Source organism: Quercus suber, unplaced genomic scaffold (assembly GCF_002906115.3).
Source record: "Quercus suber isolate HL8 unplaced genomic scaffold, Cork oak 2.0 scaffold_192, whole genome shotgun sequence".
Classification (NCBI taxonomy): Eukaryota; Viridiplantae; Streptophyta; class Magnoliopsida; order Fagales; family Fagaceae; genus Quercus; species Quercus suber.
This window is the reverse complement of record NW_027069650.1, coordinates 1,166,010-1,174,321: the sequence shown is the minus strand read 5'-3', so window position 1 is coordinate 1,174,321 and position 8,312 is coordinate 1,166,010. Positions and strand designations below refer to the sequence as shown.

At 35.6% G+C, this 8,312-nt stretch overlaps 1 long non-coding RNA gene across 2 annotated transcripts; it reads left to right on the top strand.

Annotated features, from left to right (window-relative positions):
* Window positions 1–1,888: 1,888 nt before the first annotated feature.
* LOC112035500 (uncharacterized) lies at window positions 1,889–3,529 on the top strand. Of its 2 annotated transcripts, XR_002885510.2 has the most exons (3): window positions 1,942–2,677; window positions 2,749–2,823; window positions 2,911–3,529. It is a non-coding gene; the product is annotated as an uncharacterized LOC112035500 (long non-coding RNA). The 2 variants fall into 2 exon arrangements; XR_002885509.2 differs by having other exon boundaries at window positions 1,889–2,677; window positions 2,749–3,529.
* The last annotated feature ends 4,783 nt before the right edge of the window (window positions 3,530–8,312 follow it).

Here is an 8,312-nt window from a genome sequence, read left to right as displayed (position 1 = left end):
ACAAAATACCGCATTTATGAGTTAAAATTGTTGCAATAGTATCTTAAAAGTGTTAGATTATAAGATTATTGCATCAACAATAATAACTTGCAATAAATTATATTTTTGGGTTGCAATAAAAGCTTTAATATATTAGAAAAAATTATTGCATTAACTCAAAATAAAGAAATCGTTGTAATAAATTGATATTAATTATTTTTGTAATTTATTGCAACGAAGTTATCAATGCAATGATTTGATATAAATTTTTTTACAATCTATTGCAATGGCAAACACGGAACTGTAATGAATATATTATTGCAATAATTAACCTGGTATTAATTATTTCATAATTTATCGCAATAATAAAATGAAGTAATTATCTATTACAATAAAGATATCATTGTAATAATTTAATCCAACTTATTTTGGTCAATAAAGATATCTTGTATAGAAACCATGATACGAATTAGTTCAACCAATAAAGTCAGTCAAATCATATGGCATCTTTATTTTAAATATATATATATATATATAAATATATATGTGTGTGAATAATGTTATTACAGAAAAGAAATTTCGTTGCAATAAATATTTTTTCTTGTAGTAAAATCATGATACGAATTAGTTCAACTAGGAAAGTCGGTCAAATCATATGGCATCTCTATTTAATATATATAATATATATATATATATATATATATATATGGATGAAAAAGCTGACATATGTATCTCCAACCGTGGAGTGAAATAACCTGAAACCTCAAAATGGTACTCCAGCAGAAAGAAACATATATTAAAGTGAGACATGGAAAATGCCCAACTATGCCTGGCACTATCAAACACTAGCTTGTGTTGATGCATGCATATCTTGGATTGGTATGTACTCACTTTTCAATGTTCCTAGTCTTCTTGTCTCCTTGTAGGTCAGGTAATTTTTTTTTTTTTTTTTTTTAACTTCAAATGTTAGTATGTAGTCTTACACGACAATATATTTCCAAGTTCACACATTGAACAGTTCACATACAAATTACAGCATTCCCTACTTGATGGCTGTGAAGACCAAAGAGAAATACAAAAATATTGTATTGAGAGCAAAAATACGTGGTTCGGCCTGACGACCTATGTCAATGGAAGAAAACCTTATATCTTTGCTATATGCTTAAATCTAATGTTACAATATTGGTATTTATAAGAAACTAAATTCTAAACTAACTATATATTAACATATTAACTATAGTTAATAGACTAATTGTAGTACAAATAGTATAATACTTTACTTGCACACCAAATAGAATTGGGCTTGGGTCTTCACTATTTGGGCTTGATATTTTTAACAACCACAATGTGAACTGAAGCTAAGAAAAAAAAAAAATGAAAAACTCATGTAGGATTGTTTTGTGTGAAGCGGGAACAAAAATAGAAAGTTACATATTTCACCACTTGTTTCACACTTGAAACAAGTCATGATGAAGCCAAAAATCGACATTTGGGTTATTCGTGCAACCCAAAGCTTTGGATGATCTCGTATTGCATGGACAAACTAGTAGGATCTGCAAAATAAATAGAGTTGATCGAAGAAACCACTGGGTTGTGCTTGGTGAGGGGGCCTCTAATGCTTAAGTCAGAGTCCACTCACATAATTTTGATATAGATAGTAATTTTGTAGTACTTTGCAGTACTTTTTTTTTTTTTTTTGGCCGTACCTTTATAAATGGACAAATTGTTCCTTTTATAGGTAGCTGAGGAAGCTATTGTGCTCATAAATGTCTTCATAATTGTTTATAATTTTTTTCCTATGCATAACGGTCTTTGCATTAATAGGAATTTAAGGTCAATAAGTAACGGTCATTAACTAGGCTTTATTGCCCTTGTAACGTATCAGATGATTGGGTTCATCATGTTTAATGATCAATGGTTACAGAACCTGTTGAAGTGTTCTTCCATCTTACCGGTACTGTTTTTTGGATATATTTTTCTGTTCATCAGTTGCCTCTTCATTCCAAAATTGTTCATCTAGAAGGAGACAATTTGTAGAAATGAATTATTTTCGTCCATGTGACTTCGGATTCCGTTCTTGTCACATTTATGAGGCGCGACTTTTTTTTGGTCGAATTCTTGCCCCGTGTCATGCCCTGATTGGTTCTTCATGCATCGGAAATTCGTGATCTTCCTGCATCCTAATTCTTCATCTGCCCCCTTTAAACTTTTGTCTCTTGCTCTTTCAGTGAAAGCTCGTCTGCATTTGAAGAGTCGCTACAAAGATCGTCTAAAAAGGGTTTTGGTATGTTGACAAAGTAAAGGATTATGATGACCTGATCAGTCCCAATAGCTTATCCCTTCACTTCCTTGGTCTAGAACCTTCTGGTGGTGTTTTATAGCATTTAAAGGGAGTCTTCAGAGCAAGAGGTGTCACTTAAAAAAGGGTGGTGATTCGGAGAAATCTTCTGTTCCTTTTGTTGTTCAAAAAGTTTCTGAAGTTCCTTCGTCCTCCCCAACATTTTCTATAGAAGAACTCACTACTTCTCTTTGGTCTTTCAAAGCCCAAGATAAGGGGAAGTTCGTCTCTGACCTCTGGAATGATCCTGGTTTAGCCATGGCTAAGGCTCATTACGTAATCTCGACTGACGAATTAGGTTTTTTTTTGTCCATTGGATCTCATGATTTGGTTACCTAGCATCTCCACAAGAATGTTTAGGTTTGTTTTCTAAAACAACTTCTTCCTTGTTTATATTGACCTTTTTTATTTTCTAATCTTCTTTATTCTAGATTTTGGCAGAGTCTATGTACATGACAGCCAATTACTTGGACATGGAAGAGAAATTAGCTTCGGCACAAGCTAAGGTTAAGAACCTTTTTGTTGAAAACGCTTCCTTCCTTTCTTTCTTTTGTGTGGTGCTTGTAATGAATTGGCTATACATTTTCTTCTAGTTAAAACTTGCCCTCATCTGAAAAGTCGCAATAAAGATTGTCTAAAGAGAGTTTTAGAATACATGGGTGAAGTGAAGGATTTTAAGGCGTCTAAAGAGTATTCGAATAGGCTCATGGTTGAGCATGTTGACAGGTTTGAGCTTCTTCAAAAGTACCACGTCAAACATCATCCTGACTTGAATTTCTCTTCGCTAGAGATATGGAGGAGATTGAAAAGGAGATGCTGATCATGGAGGCTGAAGTTGACAACATAGTTGCTGAAGATGCCATGGTGGATGCCGCTGAGAATGTCGCCCCTATCATTGACAATATTAATCTAGAATAAAAATAGTTGTTCCTTTATTTCTCAGGCTCGTATGTTTTGAGTGAAGACAATATTTCTTTTTTGGGCCTGTATGTTTTGGGCATAAGACAATATTGCTGCCTTCTTCTATTTTTAAGACTTTGTTGTCACTAGATGTTCTCTGCTTTTTCTTGCTTAAACCTCGCGAATTTGTTGTAATATATTTGCTTCGTCTGTAATTACTATGTGCCGCGAGACAATATTTTTGTGGTATGGTAGTTTTGGACGATCAAAATGTTCATTGGACTATTGATGCGATTGTTGCGTATCGTTGAATGATCATCTTTTTTGCGATTGTTGCATTTTTGCAGAGTATTCATCTTTTTTGTGATTGTTGCACTTAGTAGGGCAATTCATCTTTTGATTTGCAATTTGTTGCATTTCGCAGGGCAATTCGTCTTTTGATTGTAATTGCTGCACGTAGTAGGGCAATTCGTCTTTTGTTTGCAATTGTTGAACGTAGTAGGGCAATTCGTCTTTTGTTTGCGATTGCTGCATAAAGGAATGCAATTCATCTTTTATTTGCGATTGCTACACATAGCAGGGCAATTAGTCTTTTGTTGGCATGATCGTTGTGTGTCACTGGACGATCAATACATCTTTTGATAGAGGAATCCTAGGATCACTTCATTTTTTGAAAGAGAACTCTCAAGATCTTGTATTCAGGGTCTTTTACCCAAGGGAGGCCTTTATTCTATAATGAATTACAAAAAAGGATGATAAAAAACATACAAGTAAAAAGAACAGGAAAGCACTTACTAGTAGTATTTTCTTAGATGCTCAACATTCCATGGACGAGGTAGATTCATCCCATCCATGTTTGTTAGGTGACACTTCCTTTTTTTGTGTAGTTTTTGCCTTTGTAGCTTTAAGGCCTCCTCGATGTTTTATTGTTTTGGACCTCCTTGAGGCCATGTTGCTATTGGCCCAAGAATGGGGCTGCACCGTTGCCATATTTTGTTCCTGCTACTTGAAGATGTAGATTTCCAGAGGGTTGCCCTCGTTCAAACATGAAAAGTGTATTCGCTGTTAGATGATGACCAAAAGAATGGCCTGTCATGGTTTGTACCTGTATTTTTTCTTCCATTGGGCTTAATCTTAGTCCCCAATGGAAATCTTCATAAACTTTCATGCCTAATTTATTAGATCGATTGCCAAACTCTTATAAAGCAATATCAACGATTATACACAGATAGAGTTGAGGTGGCATGATACTATCATAAAAAGGCAACCAAGTAAGTTCTGGTTTTAATTTCTAAACCTGGGGTTTTTAAATTTGAGAAAAGCAATAAGATTTGACTCCGCCTCTTTAATGTCCAAAATTATGAGATAAATTTTTGTTTCATTTTCCCTTTATACTCAAAATTAATATCTTTAAATTTGGCAGGAAAAAAAAAAAGTAGAGAGTTTTTACCTTAGGTAGTTCTCAACGACAATGTCTAAATGTTGGAAAAACAATAAATTCATAACCTTAACTGTTTGTTTTTAGACCCCTTAAAACACAACCAGATTAACCTAGTTAATTAGCCAAGTTATTACTTAGTCCAAATTTCAGATCTAGGTTAACACAATCATATAATCATATCAATGCAAAGTGTGATATATAAAGAACACAAAGATATGATCATTTAGGAAAACCAAACTGGTAAAAAACTTAGAGAGAATTTAACCTCACTATCCTCAAGGTAAACCTAAATCCACTATGAAAGAATCGAAGTTTTACAATAGCAACTTAGACCACTAACATCCTATTGCTAGCCACCAATAGAAAACTTACTAACATGACCATGTGTAAGTTTCGAGACCACAGACTCCTTCTTTCTTGGATTCTCTAGCAAATACAAGCACTCCCGCTTGCGTATTTATAAGCTCTTTTGTGCAGCAACTGAATAATCATTAAGCTCTCAATGAAATCTCCTTCTTGATAATCCTAAGCATGTGTGAAGGCAACCACCTCTCAGATCTCACAAAAGATTCACAAACACAGCAATAGAGCCACCTTTAAAACGTGGCTAGGTTCTGCTTTTTATACCTAAGGCAAAACATAAAACCTTACACGACATATGGGCTTAGGGCTGAGTTGGAAATTCTGCAAAAAAAATAATTTACATGACTTTCGATCGATCGAGTCTAATTTTCAATCAATTGAGTTAGTCAAAATTGCACACTCAATTTTGCAGTTAACTCGATTCCAACTTTAAATAAACGACATACTTTAAGCAAGTCTAAAACAAGATTAACAACATATTTTGATCATGGTTTGCCAATAACACAAATTAGAGTTCTAATACATTAGATCCTAACTACTTAGAACCTAACAAACTCCCCATTTGGCAATCCGTGACAAAACACAAACATAATGCTCAAAGTTACAAGTAAAAGCCCTTTACAAAAATAATGCCCATTACAAAATAATCCAACCTAACTACTATCTATCAGTTGCAAATATAGACAGCAGCACAATTGAATCAACCTGTATATTTCCTAAAATACTCAACAAACGCATAAACGCATGTGTGGAAAATACAAGTAAAACATAAATAAATTCTTGACTTCACAACACACAAAACAAAGAAATATATCATGAACAACTCATAAATATAAATCAATGAGCAGTGAAACAAGAAACATATATAACAATGTATCTCCCCATATCATGAATAACCCAATCAGAACAAAGAATACATCATGAGCCAAAAAATGAAAATGCACAATAAAGCACCTAGATACAATCTAATATCTCCATAAGCTCCATTGAACAAAAATCTCCCCCTAACTACAAAAAAAACTCTACAAGTGTCCAAAATGTACTCCCCTTTTTTGTGACGGAATGCCAAAGGGTAATTAGAGTCCATCATCAAAAGGAGGTGGCGAAGGCGAATGTCGAAGGTGAATGTCGAAGATGCGCCAAATCTGCTCACAAAGCACAGAGCTCATCAAGCATGTCCACCAAAATCTGACCATGAGCCGCCTGAACGGTCATGACAGTCTCCAAAGTACGACGAATGTCAAAGTCATCTAAAGTAGATGGTGGAGGAACAGCAGCAGCAGCAATACAATTAGCAGATGCCTCACCAAAAGTAGTACTTGTAGAAGAAGGAGAGGATGCGGTACCAAAAGACTCAACACAAGGGCGTTTAAAGCTCTTTCTCATATGAGCAGCCCTCTACCTAAGAAAGGAGGCATCTATGGGAGCAACTATGTGTACAGGCTCAAAAGCAGGGAAGTCATCTAAACTCAAAAACAACAAAATCCTATGAATGAAAACAGGATGAAAAAGAGCATGAGCAGTAGAATAACTCCTATAAACTTCGTTCACAAAACGAAGAAATAGATGAGGGAAACTAATAGGAGCATCCGTAACAAGAGCGTACAAAAATGCACATCACTCCAAGGGAATGGTATGCAGATGAGTGATAGGCCACAAAGAATGATACGCTATCCTAAAGAAAAGATAGTGTAACTCAGTAAGCTCAGCAGTGGTGATCCGAGGATTAAAACCCCACTGGATAGAAGACCCAGTGATGTAAGACATGATGGCGTCCAAGGGAGGGGACTCATCATAGGGATCAATAGGGTGCTGGACCAACAGTACCCCAAGAGTATCAGCCACTGTAGTAGAAGTAATGGTAAACTCTACACCTCGTATCCAACTCTTTACCAACATTTTGATATCATAGACGTGGATAGAGAGGTTCGAGTACAACTCTCTAATCAGGGTAGCTGGTGGTGGAGGACCAATATCCAACAATGGTAGCCAGCCCCTATGCTCAAAATTAGCCCTAATAGCTGGATCAAGTTCATCTAACAACACTTTTCGCTCAGACCAAATCTTTCTCTTAATGTTCAATGTCTCAAACAGCTCACGATTTTTCTCACTTGGAAACAAATCGCTCAAGGGGGAAGGACAGAAGAAGAGGAGGATGTCCTATGCGCTTTAGTCTTCCTAAGCATGGTGCTAGGGTAAGGACAAGACACAAGGACAAAACCAAAAAGAACAAAGAGAAAAACCAAGGGTAGACTACAAGTTAGCACAAAAAAAAAAAAAAAAAAAAAAAATAGCTATGATATGGACAGGCTCAGACGCCGAAAACTCATCTAATCCTAAATGTAACAAAATCCTATGAATGAAAACAGGAAAGAAAAGAGCATAAGTAGTAGAACTACTCCTATGAAACTCAATAAAAGAACGAATGAAAAGATGAGGAAAGCTCATAGAAACATTTGTGACAAGGGCATACAAAAACACACATCTCTCTATAGGAATGGTGTGCAAATGAGAGATGGGTCAAATGAATGGTAAGAAATCCGAAAGAAAAGATAATGAATCTTGGTCAGCTTATGAGAGGTGATCTGTGGATTAGAACCCCACTAGATAGAAGTACCAGTAATAAATGACATAATGTCATCTAAGAGAGGAGACTCATCATAAGGATAAACAGGATGTTGGACTAGTGGCATCCCGAGAGCATCAGCTACTACCGAAGGAGTAATGGTGTACTCTTTACCCCGTATCCAACTCTTCACTGAGTGTTGGAATCATAGAAGTGGATCAAGAGGTTTGAGTAGAACTCTTTGATCAAGGTAGTTGGAGGGGGATGTGAAATGTCCAACAAAGGAAGCCAACCCCTGAGCTCAAAGTTTTTCCAAATCTCACCATCTAACTCATCTAAAATGACCTTCTGCTCAGCCCACACATTCCTACAAATGTTCAGCTTCTCATAGGTTTCTTGGTTTTTCTCACTAAGGAACCTCTCACTATCAAAGGAAGGAGATGAAGAAGAGGTGGAGGTCTTATGAGCTCTAGTCTTCCTAACCATGATGCTAAAGAGCAGAAAGGAAAGACAGAAAAGAGACAAAAGACAAAAACAAGAAAAATCCAAAGGCAAACTGCAAGTTAGAATAAACAATATAGAAAATAACAATCTATATGATGCATGAACAATATCAACACATAATGCATGCTCTAATGCAGTGAAAATAAGTTCAATTGCACTTTAAAAACACAAAATTGGCTTGAGCATAGAGTTTATATCAAAAACCCCAAAATTTGAAAATC